The following is a 14012-nucleotide window of genomic DNA, read 5'->3' as shown; positions in this document are numbered from 1 at the left end:
CTCTCTCTCTCTCTCTCTCTCTCTCTCTCTCTCTCTCTCTCTCTCTCTCTCTCAATATATATCAAATATCTCATTATCAAGAGTGCCATGGAGTAATCAGCTTCGTCACATTTTTCCTCCCATCCCATCGAGAGAGAGAGGGGGGAGAGAGAGAGGGAGGAGGGGGAGAGAGAGAGGGAGGAGGGGGAGACATTCTTAGAGCCGATTTCACAGTCCAACACAGTGTCTTCGTAACAGCCCTAACCAAACTAGAGATTCCCATACAATCGAAAATGGTGAGGTCTTCGATGCTACGCTAAATACACAAGACTTTTCCTGTATAGTTTCATCAAATTTGTGAACTTAAATACAAACACTAGACGCTATACAAGGAAATTTCGAAGGCTCTGGTATTGGTTTGGGAGCTTACTAACCCATCATGGGGAACTGTAAAACTGGCCCTTAGTCCCGTATTCTCACACGCTACCGGCTGTCGCAGCAAACATTTTCAAAGGTCACAACGGAGATCAGACAGGTTCTCATGAGTGGTTTTTTTTTTGTTTTTTTTCACGTTCCTGGTGCAGAAGCCTCGTCAAACTATTACTAGGCTCATAACACTACCCATGGAAATACTAACACAACAACCTCTACGAAAGCCTTTTCATACTATCACTAGGCTCATAACACTACCCATGGAAATACTAACACAACAACAACCTCTACAAAAGCCTTTTCATACAATCACTAGGCTCGTAACACTACCCATGGAAATACTAACACAACAACATCTACGAAAGCCTTATCAAATGTGGATGTGTAGTTCTCGAAATGCTTGAGAAGATGGCGCCCGCAGCTCTTCGTCTTTGAGTCACGGGCAAACAACCTTCCTCTTCTGCTGGCTTGGGTCGCCGCCGCTTCGTCCTCGCCAAGCCAAGCAACACTCGCTATGTTGTAACACGCAAGGCACAAGAACCAAACTCACCCCCACCCGACCACCCGACCCTCAGCCCCTTCCCTCACACCTTACCCTTCGTTCCTCATCCCCATATCCCTCACACACCCATACAGCCCATCCTCCATCCTCCCCAACCCCTCCGGAAAGACATATATATATTTTTAGGCGGTTTCGGATCTATAATGTACGATACAGTCTCTTAAACGTATGTCAGTCGGATCGCGGCGACTTGAAATCTCGTGAGGAGGAAGCGAAGCGACTTGAGGGACCTCCGACAGTCGCGTCTCTCGCTGTCCTTCGCGCTAAGGTTCATATTCTTAAACGTCTCGGGCTACCATTACGACTGCTTCTCAAGGCCACAGAGAAGAGTAACCTGGTTTTCATGGGTGGTTTTTCAGGTCAAGATGCAGAGGTCGTGTCAAGATATCCCTGGCACCACAAAACAGTCCATGAAAAGCCCAGCAACTTCTATACGAGAGGCTTTTTTCGGCTCCCATTAATTAAGACTATTTCCCAAGCCCACAGAGAAGAGTAACCGGTTTTTCATGGGTGATTTTTTAGTTCAAGATGCAGAGGTCGTGTCAAACTATCCCTGGCATCACAAAACAGTCCATGAAAGGCCCAGCGACTTCTGTATACGAGAGGCTTTTCAAACAGGCGAACTGAGACGTTTAAGAATACGAGCTTACGAGTCGTTGCTTCCGGCGTCCAGCGATGTACAAAACCTCATCTTACGCTTACGCTTTGTCTGTCGTATAGCCAACCAACATTTACTTTTGGAAGTCGTCAGTTATTAAAGCGATGATTAAAAAATACAATAAAAACAACAAAGAGTACATACATAACCATAATAAAGCTGTTTGATGTGTCACTAATCGCTTATTATGTCATTGCAGTCAGGTCAGTCTCATCGGTGACTTTCGTGGTTGTATTCTATTGTTTCTCTGATGCTATGGGCCAACGAATTTAGCTTTTTTCGTCTTGTTTTCCTTCTTGGGTGATGGTTGCCGGCCGCATATTCCCAATCTCTCTACGGGTATGTGTTCCCTGAGTCAAGACGCTGAGCTGTAGCTTCGAAACTAACCACGGGGTGTTCTGGATAATACTCTCATTGTGATTCCCACTCAAAATTAACATACGTAACTTCTACTTAATCTAACGTAACCTCCCCTGTTCAAGGGTGGCTGTAGCTCCGAAACTAACCACGGGGTGTCCTGGAAAATACTGTCACAGGAGAACGCCAGTCTTCGTCGACAGACCGACTTGGTCGGCTCGACTGACGTTAGCCGATTGAGTCGGTCTGTCGGCACCTTCCCCCCCTTCTGACTGGCTCATTATAGCCCCCTTCAGACAACCACCTCTGTAGGGCTCTTCCATAGCCCAGCCAGCCGTCGCGCTGGCGAAAATACAACAACAACAACTCTCATTGTGATTTCCACTCAAAATTACCTAAATTGACTCCAACTATACCTAACTTAACCTAACCTGACCTGTTCAAGAATGGGCGCCACATCCCCGTACATAGAAGGGAAATGTACACGCTACCTGGCTTCCGTCTACCCGTTCTTTGGTTCTCTCGCGCAAATCATATTATTAAAATACATTACGGTCGTGAAGAAGATATATATATTAATACTACTTAAGTTCAGAGATTATCATTGCTATTGTGTGTCATAACTTCAAACATCTCCATTAGCCAGCAACAGCATTCGGGTCAGGTGGATGTTTATTATGTGACAGCGAGCATTTATTGTTTGAAAGAAAATTTTTGGCTGTGAAACCCCCTCCTCCCCCCCCCCCTGTGGACCACACCCCGCTGGCTACCCCTAACCCCCCCACCCCCTAATTAGGTCCGTCACCCGCTGAAGTCTAGGGTTGCATCTGCCACTTTTCATTACCGTGCCGAGCTGGGTTGACTTGGGAAAAGAGAAATCTGTTTGGGAACTTGAAAAGGAGTCAGTTAGTGAGGTTTCGTATTTCAATCTGCATCGGCTGCTCTGCTCGATTACCTTAGCCTGCACAGCCAAAAAGTAAACATTGTGTGCTAATTCTCAAGGAAGGTTATGTATTTCAAGTGCACGAATGTCATAATATTAGATAAGTAAATACGTTCTCGTAAAAAATGATAATGAGAACTTGGGAATTGTGTAATGAGGTAGTTTCCATATCTGGCAACCCTGCAGCGGAGAAGGGGCGTGGGGTGGGCGTGTGGGCGTGGGGGACAGAGGCGTGTGGGCGTGCAGGCGTCGGGGTTCAGGGCGTCGGGCTCCCCTCGGCCTGGCGTCCTCGGCGGGAGAATGAACGCAACAGATCCTTCACACGCCCGAACAACTTTCCTCTGTGTATATACGTGTACATGTCATGTTATGTCCGTCAAAATAAATATGTTTTACAAGAAAATGCATTCTCCTTTTGTTTTCCATCAGTATATTGTCAGTGGCAGGAGTGTTGTAGATTATGTAGACAGAGGCACCTTTTTTTCATTGCAACAAATAGCATTCGCCTCTCTTTCCCATCGGTACATTGTCAGTGGCAGTAGTGATGTAGATCAGGTAAACAGACACTATTTTTTTTTCCCCATGAGAGATGAGAACTGCTCACTCTCTGCTTCGGATCGTGTTTGCTTCCAATTCTAAGGTGCTTCAAGTTTTGTGGAATTTGAACTAAGGGTTTATGTGCAGGGAAACTATAGTGCACATTCTAATTATCTGTATTTCTTTATGAAACGCATAATACAATATGAGGAACAATGAAGTTAAATTGGCAGTCGTGCTGGGAAGACCGACGATCGTTGTCTCATTGCCAAGTTAACAGTTCAATGAGGCTGGGTTGGGGAAACTTAAGGGGCTATTACACTGGGCAAATGTTCCGTGGATCTTCAGTCAAACCACAATTTCCGCTAGCGTGGTTCTCATTTGTTTCTTGTTATTGCTGCTGATGATGATGGTGAGTAATACCGTTGTCCTTCGGTGAAATCTACCATAGCTTTGGAAGATCGTGGACACGTCAGAAAACCACGGAAATATGAGAACCACGCCAGCGGAAATCGTGGTTTGACTGAAGATCCACGGAAAATTTGCTCAGTGTAATAGCCCCTTTATACATCAGAATGCTAAAAACACCGTGATATCAAAATTCTTACCCACGAGAACCACAATGTAGTAAAAACGCAGGAACTTGAACGATCTAACAAGGAAGAAAGTTATTATTTTTCAACTATCTCTCTCTCTGGCGTCGCTGCGGTCACCTGAGGCCTGCCCGTTGTACCCCCACCGTGATATCAAAATTCTTACCCACGAGAACCACAGTGAAGTAAAAACATAGCAACTTGGATGATCTAACAAGGTGGAAAGTCATAATTTTGTTAACTATCTCCCTCTGACGGCGCTGTGGTCAACTCAAGCCTGCTAAGTTGCCAGAGGTTCCTTTTATACCCTATTTCTGGTGCCAGTTGTTCAGCAGGTCAGGGAGAGGAGGGATATGTTGCAGCAGAGTGGATCACTTACTCAAGACTAGCAGTTGGTGACTGGGTGTTACCTGGGCGTTACCGGCACCACATATACCAAGGTAAGTTATCTGGAGGGCCTCGTATACATATTTTTAGTGTGTGTGTGTGTGTGTGTGTGTGTGTGTATTTATTTATTTGTAGTTTACAGGGCCCGAGCTAATCTCTAATAGTCCCGTCTACATATCTACATTCATCCAGCCAGTGTGTGTGACTCGTGAGTTGTCTTACGCCTCGTTTTCTTGCGCGTTTTCACCTAATCGTACAGGGGTGACTCGCCCATCTACTGGTTATGTGTAGCTTAGTGTGAGTGGGTGAGTGAGTGAGGGAGTTAGGGAGAGAGTGGATGAGTAAGAGTGGGTGAGTGCGAGTGAGGATGTGTTTGTGGGTGAGTGAATGAGTTTTTTGAGTACTGAGTGTGTGAAAGTGAGTTTGTGGCAGTGTGTAAGTATGTGAATGTGTGAGTGTGTGAGTGAATAAGGCATTGTACCTCTCACTCACCAACAGGATTCACCCATAAATTCCGCGGGTTCCCTAATCTAACTAACTTCCTAATGATCAAACTACCTCAGTATTAGTTAGTCATGTTGGCAAAGTTGACGAGTAATACCGATTTGTACCGTGATTGTTGAATAGTGTGTTTACGTTTTTACAATTCAATGAGGCTGGGTTGGGGAAACTTAGGCATCAGAATGCTAAAAACACTGAGATATCAAAATTCTTACCCACGAGATCCACAATGAAGTAAAAACGTAGGAACTTGAACGATCTAACAAGGAAGAAAGTGATTATTTGTCAACTATCTCTCTCTGGTCGTTGTGTGGTCACACCTGAGGCCTGCTGTAAATTCCCCACACCAGATATCAAAATTCTACCACGAGAACCACAGTGAGTAAAAAAACATACTGATGATCGGCAGCCCAGGGAGAGGAGAGGGAGGGGGGAGTGGAGCAGCAACCTGGAAGAACCGAGCTAGGCGATTCGCCATTCGTGAGTTATGTGAGTGAAAAAGGCTGCCGGTGTTCAGGTTATTGATTATTTATTTTATATTGTACTTCCGATTAAGTTGGACAGGTTTGGGATAGGTATTTGGAGTTATTTTTGTTGGGAAGGTAATTTGTTGACCGTAGTGATGCCTCGGTGCCGTATGGATCGACTCAGTATCCTCAAACGCTTTTGCCTCTAACATCAGCTATTTCCAAAGGCCGAAAAGGAGACTGATCGAGTCGATTCGTCTTGTGTTTTGTCAGTCATATATCCACAAAAACATGGGTCACTAACTAATGCCTCATAAATGCTCCCCCCAAAAAATGCTCCCAAGTTTAACAAAAAGCCTAGCCAAATGTGTGCCTAGGTGCCTAGGTTCTTAAACGCCAAATTCTCAATTCAACACGCCAATCAAGTACAAAAAAACGCCAAAGTCACATAGAAAGTACAAAAAACACAGATAAACATTTAACATCTGTATAGTGTCGCCAGGCTGTGTCCCGCCATGGTTCTACCTGTTGTTCACTGCCAGTTTTTTTCGCTCTCAGCGATGTCAGTTCGACACAAAGGCCAACTGTACATCACATTCGCCATCTGTTCCACTTTTTCAGTGTCAGTTAACCCTTCATCCTTTCTTTCATGACATTTAAGTAATCATCCTCCTCTTCTAATGCTGTGGCACTGAAATTGATATCTGAACTTGCATACTTTACCTGTCACCAGTAGCAGAAATATAATCTTTTGGGAAGGTTCTCCTACCAGATATTTTTTCCTGCTCCCCCAACAATTGAACAGATAGATGGAAATGGACAGTGAATAGAATAGACAGACTGTATAGATATAAATTAACAGTGAAGAAACCTTGCGGGGAGCCTGGCCACAGTTAACCAAATGCATATATTTGTTTGTATATTGACTGCTCACCATTTTACAGGGCAAGACACTGCTGAGCATCTTAGCAACCATCAAAACTCACCACCCACAAGCACCAGCATTATCTCCAATACCAAGATACATCCATATGTGAAAGGTTGTCATCCAGGAGGAGGAATCATCAACAAAAGAGGTTCAGTAATCAAAAGTCTGTCTTGTTGTTTATTTTTATTTAATAAGTAAAATACAACAGTTCATACAAATATCTAGGAATCATAGTAGACAAGAGTGGGACAGATAGAACGAAGCAGGACAATTTCAAGGGCAAACCAGTGGGTAGGAAGACCAGGGAGTGTGGTGAGGTGCAGAGCAAACGGATACAAAAGGGCGAGAGGGACATGGAAGGAAGGACAAGGCAATACCAGGCCTCACATATGGATTAAAATGCATGACATGAACAGTTAAGAGCTTGAAAACCTTGAGGTAGTGCAGAACAGGGTAGGCAGGCAGATTGTAGGTGCTAATAAAGAACAAAGTGGTAGATTCAGTTAGAAGAGGATTAGTTTTCTGAATGTGAACACTGGGATATTTAGGAGGGAGAAACGTGTGCCATGTGTATGAGGGATGAGTGGATATGATAGAGTAGGGTATCTGTGTGTGTGTGTGTGTGGGCGCGTGTGTGTGTGTGTGTGTGTGTGTGTGTGTGTGTGTGTGTGTGTGTGTGTGTGTGTGTGTGTGTGTGTGTGTGTGTGTGTGTGTGTGTGTGTGTGTGTGTGTGTGTGTGTGTGTGTGTGTGTGTGTGTGTGTGTGTGTGTGTGTGTGTGTGTGTGTGTGTGCGTGTGTGTGTGTGTGTGTGTGTGTGTGTGTGTGTGTGTGTGTGTGTGTGTCCCCCCCCCCCCCCCCGTCCGTCCTCCTGCAAATATTCTCCCTCCCGCCACTACCATTCATCTATATTTCCACCTCTAATTTAAGGTTTTATATGAGAAGGGACACTACAGGACAACTGCCAGGGGTAGAAAACTGCTGCAAGGAGCATATGAACCATGAACCAGCTGAGGAAGGATGCTACAGGATGACTGCCAGGGGAAGAGTACCCACCACCAAGAGCCTATCACCTAGCAGCCCCTGGGAACTCCTGCACTGAAGATTACAAGAAATTACTACTAGCTACAGACTTCCAACTTAGCCCAGGGAATTTAGAGATGTAATTGAATAAATATAAATCAAGCATTATTGTTCTCTTAGCCTCCTATTGAGTATAGTTTACTTATACTAGAAAACTCACATGATGAAGTATCCAAGCATCAAGGATTTTGCAATAGGAAGGCTGAGTGAGTCTTGAGAAAGCTATTGTTTAAGGTGAAAAAAGATGTTGGTGTGCCAGGTTCAGTTAACTCCCAACTAGTTTTGCCAATACTTCTTAGAATAACCAAGGAAGCTCAAGTCCCGTCACGTCTTACAAGCCCAGTCACAGTGGTGGCTGAGCTCGCTGAATTGACAAGAGGGTATTCACATGTGGTCAATGGTCTGGATGCTACTGATTGGCCATGACATCTGCCTTTTTATTGGTTTGTACAGCTCTACTTACAAGAAAAATTAGGCAGCACTCACTCCAGTCTCAGCCACCACCAGATCTCCCGTCCTTTTGTTGATGATCTCTTTCACATGACGATACACAATGCTTCTGTGGCCTTTCTTTCTTGCTGAGGTCACTTTTCAGCTTGACAGGAAAGCCAGAGAAGCATTGTATACCCTAAATATGCAAACCATACCATCAACAAAAGGACAAGAGATATTGTGTGGGCCGAGGCTGCAGGGACTGTGAGTCTAAAGGAGTGGAGGGGGGGACAGGAAAGGGAGGACGTTAGGTAAGGGATGAAGGAGTGTGGGTGCAGGGGAGTAAGGGAGGATATTGGGTAAGGGATGAAGGAATGGGCAAAGAAGGAGAATGGGTGCAGGAGAGTAAGGGAAGGAAAGAAGGGAGGATGTTAGAAAATGGACGAAGGAATGGGCGAGGAAGGGAAGGGAAGACGGGAGGACGTTAGGTAAATAACACATGATAACAAAGAAACATAAACCAAGGAAAGGGAAGATGCCACAGTCAATCAATAACATCCAAGCATCTGACCCAAATTGATTACCCTCACAGCAGTTCATTCTATTCAGCGAACCGAGCTGCCTGTGACTGGGCTCATAAGACGTGACGGCTCTGAAGCTCCCTCAGTCCCCTTGAAAACACGAAGCCAAAATTATCGGGGAATAAACTGAACTCCGCACAGAATGACTCCTTTCACCTCCAGTACTGTTATCATCAGGTTATAAATTCATGTTACAAGGGTATTCATGAAGTCCAGCCTACACATTTCAGGTATGGAGATGTTTTACAGTTTTTGTACTTTATTCCTTTGATTATCAAGCTTAACAAACTTGAAACAAACCTGCCAGGAATGTTAGCAAGCCTGAAATCAGTGTCAACCTATTTAACAGGAGTCTTGTGGCCTTCCTGTTGACAACTCTTCCACAGCCTGTAGAGCCTCCATGTGTTGTCATCAGCAAGCCCACACACTCCTGGCAAGCTCACAGCCCCTGGCATCACTGTACGTTCAAGGGTCATCAAACCTTCAAAGTAATCCTGTATGGAAACCCTGCAGAACACCAATGTGCCAAAAATAAGTATGACTGGACCCCATGTTACCCACTCTGACAGATACAATGACCTGCTGACAACAATTCTCATGGGATTCACCAACCCTTCCTTTTGCAAACTCCCGGCTGCCCCGACCAGTCACTTCCCTGTTCCGTTTTCCTCTGCTTGAGTGATTCTTGCCACACCCTCACCCAGCCAGCTCATGAGATGCAGGAAGCTTCATGGTTATCATGCAGGTAGTTGCTCCTCTGAGGTCATGGTGGTGAGTTCCAGCTTAGCCCAAACCAGAGCTGCAAAAAGGCATTTCTGTTCATGGGAATTTAAAGTCTTTGATAAATCAATAAAAATGAACATGGAGAGGATGGATGCAAATAATGGGGTAAAGGAGAGATGAGGATCTTAATTATAATAATGAGTAGCTCAAAGATAACTTGAACAAGGTTATGCAAAATGATCTTTGGAACAGAGGCCTGCAAGAGACTGAGCACCATGAAGAGCCACCAGTTGATGAAAAAGACATGTAAGTTATTCCTACATGTGAATCACTTCTCCAGTAGATGATGCTCAGCATCACTGACACAATAAAGCTTGACAATAAGACATACGGTAGATCTTGAAGCAGCAAACCAAATCAATTCACAATGAAGCAATAAAACTTCAGGAACACAAGTTAGGGTCTAAGGTTATACAAGTAGGTAAGTGGGTGAGTAATGTTCTTTTTAGTTTGATTCCCTTCTCTCATTCCTTCTCCTTCCTCTACAATCTAAATGGTCTCTTTTTCTTGAGTTAAATTCCCTTCTCTTGTTCCTTCTCCTTCCTCTATTATCTAAATGGTTTCCTTTTCTTGAGTTAAATTCCCTTCTCTTGTTCCTTCCCCTTCCTTTACAATCTAAATGGTCTACAGAATCATGCCCTCAGGAACACAAGAGGTAAAGTTGAGGACAAACAACAGGTAGCACCACTGAATCTCAGTACTCATTTCCACTTTTCTGGCCTTTCAACTCTGTACATAAGTGAACCTTTGTAGTGTGGTGCACAATTAAAAACACGTCTGGGTCTGGATCTGGATTTATGATGCGCTGGGCATCTGTACAGGTGCATAACACGCATATTTGAAAGTAAGAGCTTTAAATGGAAGTTAGATGTATTTATGGATGGGAAGGGCCTGAGTTCAAATCCTGGCCTGGGGAGTCAGCACCCTGCCCACCTAGCTGTTCATTATTCTTTTTGGGCTGGTTAATAAATGGTTATCTGAGAAGGAATGGAGAAGGTACTCTCCTCTGTGGTAACCTGGTAACTGGCCCTGTGTCCCAGGGTAATGCATTCTAACCCACCACAGACTCAAGGGCTAATGTGATGGAGATGAGCACCAAGGCCACAAGCAGCTATACTGTGCGTCCCCAATTTTACCTTTACCTTACCAACCTCAGGATCTGCCATGTGTAGGTTGTCTGGCCTCTTGTAGTCTTCTTATATCCCTGTGTGACCTGGTGCATCTTTAAATGTGAGGAGGAGGGATGCACAGGAAAAATTGGCAACACTTTAGCCATGGCTGCCCCTCGGAGGTGCTGAAAAAAAGGACTGTATGGTAAAATTCCGATATTTTAAAGGGTAATGTTTTCAGTATGGTATATGCAGGCACATGCAATAGACGTGAATATTACGACACAAAAAGCTTGAAATTTATCCCAACCTCATACTTTAGAATTTCAAGCAAAAACTGCTTTCTGAGTAAACCCTCTTACCTAAAGTATCCTGCAAGCTCTGTGAATATTACAACACAAAACATTGGAAATTCACCCCAACCTTTTACTTTAGAGCTTCAAGCAAAAACTGCCTTCCGAGCAAACCCTCTAACCTAAAGAATCCTGCAAGCTGTACTGGCTCCTGGGCAAGGTTGTCACTATAGCTGCTCTCACACCACACTCCCCAACCAGCACTTCATGGTCCTTACAGCTCATCTGCCATCAGTTAAGGCTTTAGTAGTGCCAGACTAACATACAAATGGGGAGCATACACCTGGGGGCACGTCACTTTACTCACCTAAGGAAAAAAATTTTTATTTTTTGTTGCCCATTCTCCCACAGTTCCCAAAAAAGCTTGTCTTGGGGGTTCGGGATGCGTGCCAGGCCAACCCCATCTAGTAATTCTAGGTGGGTATTACCCAGATTTTGGTAGTGCTAGATACAATAGACTCATTCAGAGAACAAATTAAGATCACTTGTCACCCAACACCAACACGTTACAATAGGTAGCCTAGTACTAGAGCCTTAAGATTGATTGATTGATAGTTTATTGTTGCAAGTAAAACAACAAAGGAGAAGGGAGGAGCATGCCATCCCAACCCCCAGGCAGTACAGAGTGTGATTATACAACTAAGGATACATGTGGAAGTAGCACCAGGAAACTAAAAAGATACAATGGTGGGGGACAAGTGCTAAAAAAATAAAGGCCTTGATTTAGTTAAGGGAGCAGACATAAGGGACTGTACATATGGACTACAATCTAGAGGCAAATGCAGGATACTCACTAAGCACAGCAGTCCACCAGCCCAGGCAGGTCCTAGTGGCCGTGTGGGCGGTAGGCACTAATAGTTTTCTGGTGATAGATGTTGTGAATTGCACGATTTTGGACACCCTTGGGGCCGTACTTTAAGGCACCATCGCTTCTCACATCAACTATTTCTAAAGGTCAAAGAGCTAGGGGGTCAACCGGGTTTTCAAGAGTGTTTTTTAAGGTTCATGGTACAGAAGGGTCAAACTACCACCAGGGTCATAAAACTACCTCTGGAAAGGCCTACAGCTCCTACGAAAGCCATGTCAAATATGTGAACTTGGGCGACAAAATGTTTTAAAATACGCCCCTTGGACTCGGTGCCTCGAGGGTCCACGTGCGGGCATCAGCTGATCACCACCTGTCAAAACCCCGCCGGCCGTCTCCTCACTAATCACGGTTTTATGCCTATTTCCCGCTATTCCTCCTCATCACACCCACACAAACGTCTAGATAATGTTATGGGGAGGGAGATCGTCACCATATTACATTCAGACAAGTCATAGAAGTACTTACAATCGTGGATGAGCGTAGACTTCTCCATCTGCCTCTCCTGCTGCGTTCTGCCTCTTCAACGTTGCCAGATTGTCGTACTCAGCCTCCATGTTTGCCGATTTCCGACCCCAAAACTGACTTCTCGACCCCAATAACTACCTTCATATATAGTTAGAGTTAAAATGGTTTATTATTGGTGTTTTCTGGCAATATCTATGGCTCAAAAACCGGTAAATATGAGGCTCTGAGTACGATAGTCTGGCAACGGTGTGCCTCGTCCTCCTCCTCCTCAGCGCTACCTGGCGGCCAGCGGGAGTTTTAAAGTTTAACCTTAATTATCTTACCTATTTCAAGCTTATTTATTTCATTTGTATGGGAGGTTAGGACTTACATCTATCTATCTTGAGTTTGGAACGTCACGAATCGTATCCAGTTATTAGGCTGACACTATTTCACCAATTTTTCTCTCTAGTAAATTTAAGGAAGGATTTTGGTCTCTACATTTGATTATATCTACTAATACTTATACTTATTTTTACTTCTAGCTACTTATATCTGCTTATATCTACTTACTGAGCAGATTGAGGGTTTTTGAGAGCACCAATTGTAACATCTCAGTAACTTTCAACTCCTCAATTACCTCTTGTTAGTCAGACATAAAAATTATTTCTACTTATTAGCCAGAAAAGAGGGTTATTGAGAGCTCTTAGTGACACCTGAGTAACTTTACACTACTCCATCACCTTTGTTAAATATGCATGTAAAGGGTTATCTGAGAGCCCTAACTAACACATAAGCAATTTGACACTGCTCAAATGCCTCGACTAATAATACATATGAAGAGTTTTAAGAGCTTATGCAAACACTTGAGTAAATATAAACTGCTCATTTACCTCTTCAAATTATACTATGGGTTTGAGAGCTTTTACCAACACTTAAAAGAGCATTAAACTTCTCAATTGTACCTACCATTGAAACTAACTTGGATGCCCTTCTTCCCAGACCGCTCTCCACATTCTTCTGGGGTTAAGACTGGCAGGGTACATGGTTGGGCTGAAGACTGGCAGGGTACATGGTTGGGCTGAAGACTGGCAGGGTACATGGTTGGGCTGAAGACTACATGGTTGGGCTGAAGACTGGCAGGGTACATGAGATTGGACTGAAGACTGGCAGGGTACATGATTGGACTGAAGACTGGCAGGGTACATGGTTGGACTGAAGACTGGCAGGGTACATGGTTGGGCTGAAGACTACATGGTTGGGCTGAAGACTGGCAGGGTACATGGTTGGACTGAAGACTGGCAGGGTACATGATTGGGCTGAAGACTGGCAGGGTACATGGTTGGACTGAAGACTGGCAGGGTACATGATTGGGCTGAAGACTTGCAGGGTACATGATTGGGCTGAAGACTGGCAGGGTACATGGTTGAGCTGAAGACTGGCAGGGTACATTGTTGGGCTGAAGACTGGCAGTGTACATGGTTGGGCTGAAGACTGGCAGGGTACATGGTTGGGCTGAAGACTGGCAGGGTACATGGTTGGGCTGAAGACTGGCAGGGTACATGGTTGGGCTGAAGACTGGCAGGGTACATGGTTGGACTGAAGACTGGCAGGGTACATGGTTGGGCTGAAGACTGGCAGGGTACATGGTTGAGCTGAAGTGCCTATATGGGTGAGTTTCCTTGTCCACCCAGAAGTGAATAAGTCCCGAGTATCAGTAGGGGGTTGTGTCCTGCCTCTAAGTCTATGATGCAGAGTTCCATAGTGCAGTGGTTGGCACACTCGACTCACAGAAGAAGAAATGCCAGGTTTAGTTGCTGTGTTAACCCGGTACCAGCGACGGGCCAAATTTGTGGCTTTACTGTGTAGCAGCGACGGGCCAAATTTGTGCCATGATATAAACCCCCCAAATAGATGATACATAATCTGATCACAAATGCTTTGATATATATTATGAAATGGTTTGTGTGAGGGGTGATTTTTTCAAATTTTTCTCGCTTAGAGGGACCATTAAGAAA

The 14012-nt window shown here is 44.5% G+C and overlaps 2 long non-coding RNA genes across 3 annotated transcripts; one reads left to right on the top strand and one right to left on the bottom strand.

Annotated features, from left to right (window-relative positions):
• Window positions 1-4364: 4364 nt before the first annotated feature.
• LOC126983924 (uncharacterized) lies at window positions 4365-7527 on the top strand. The gene is made up of 3 exons (XR_007736294.1): window positions 4365-4501; window positions 6361-6492; window positions 7272-7527. It is a non-coding gene; the product is annotated as an uncharacterized LOC126983924 (long non-coding RNA).
• Window positions 7528-7670: 143 nt separating this feature from the next.
• LOC126983925 (uncharacterized) lies at window positions 7671-12124 on the bottom strand. 2 transcript variants are annotated; one of them, XR_007736296.1, is made up of 3 exons: window positions 12016-12124; window positions 10372-10514; window positions 7671-9236 (listed from the first exon to the last, which is right to left on the bottom strand). It is a non-coding gene; the product is annotated as an uncharacterized LOC126983925 (long non-coding RNA). The 2 variants fall into 2 exon arrangements; XR_007736295.1 differs by lacking the exon at window positions 12016-12124 and adding an exon at window positions 11477-11939.
• Window positions 12125-14012: the final 1888 nt, after the last annotated feature.

This window comes from Eriocheir sinensis, chromosome 55, assembly GCF_024679095.1.
Source record: "Eriocheir sinensis breed Jianghai 21 chromosome 55, ASM2467909v1, whole genome shotgun sequence".
NCBI lineage: Eukaryota > Metazoa > Arthropoda > Malacostraca > Decapoda > Varunidae > Eriocheir > Eriocheir sinensis.
The sequence above is the reverse complement of the archived record's forward strand: the minus strand, read 5'-3'. Positions and strand labels throughout refer to the sequence as shown.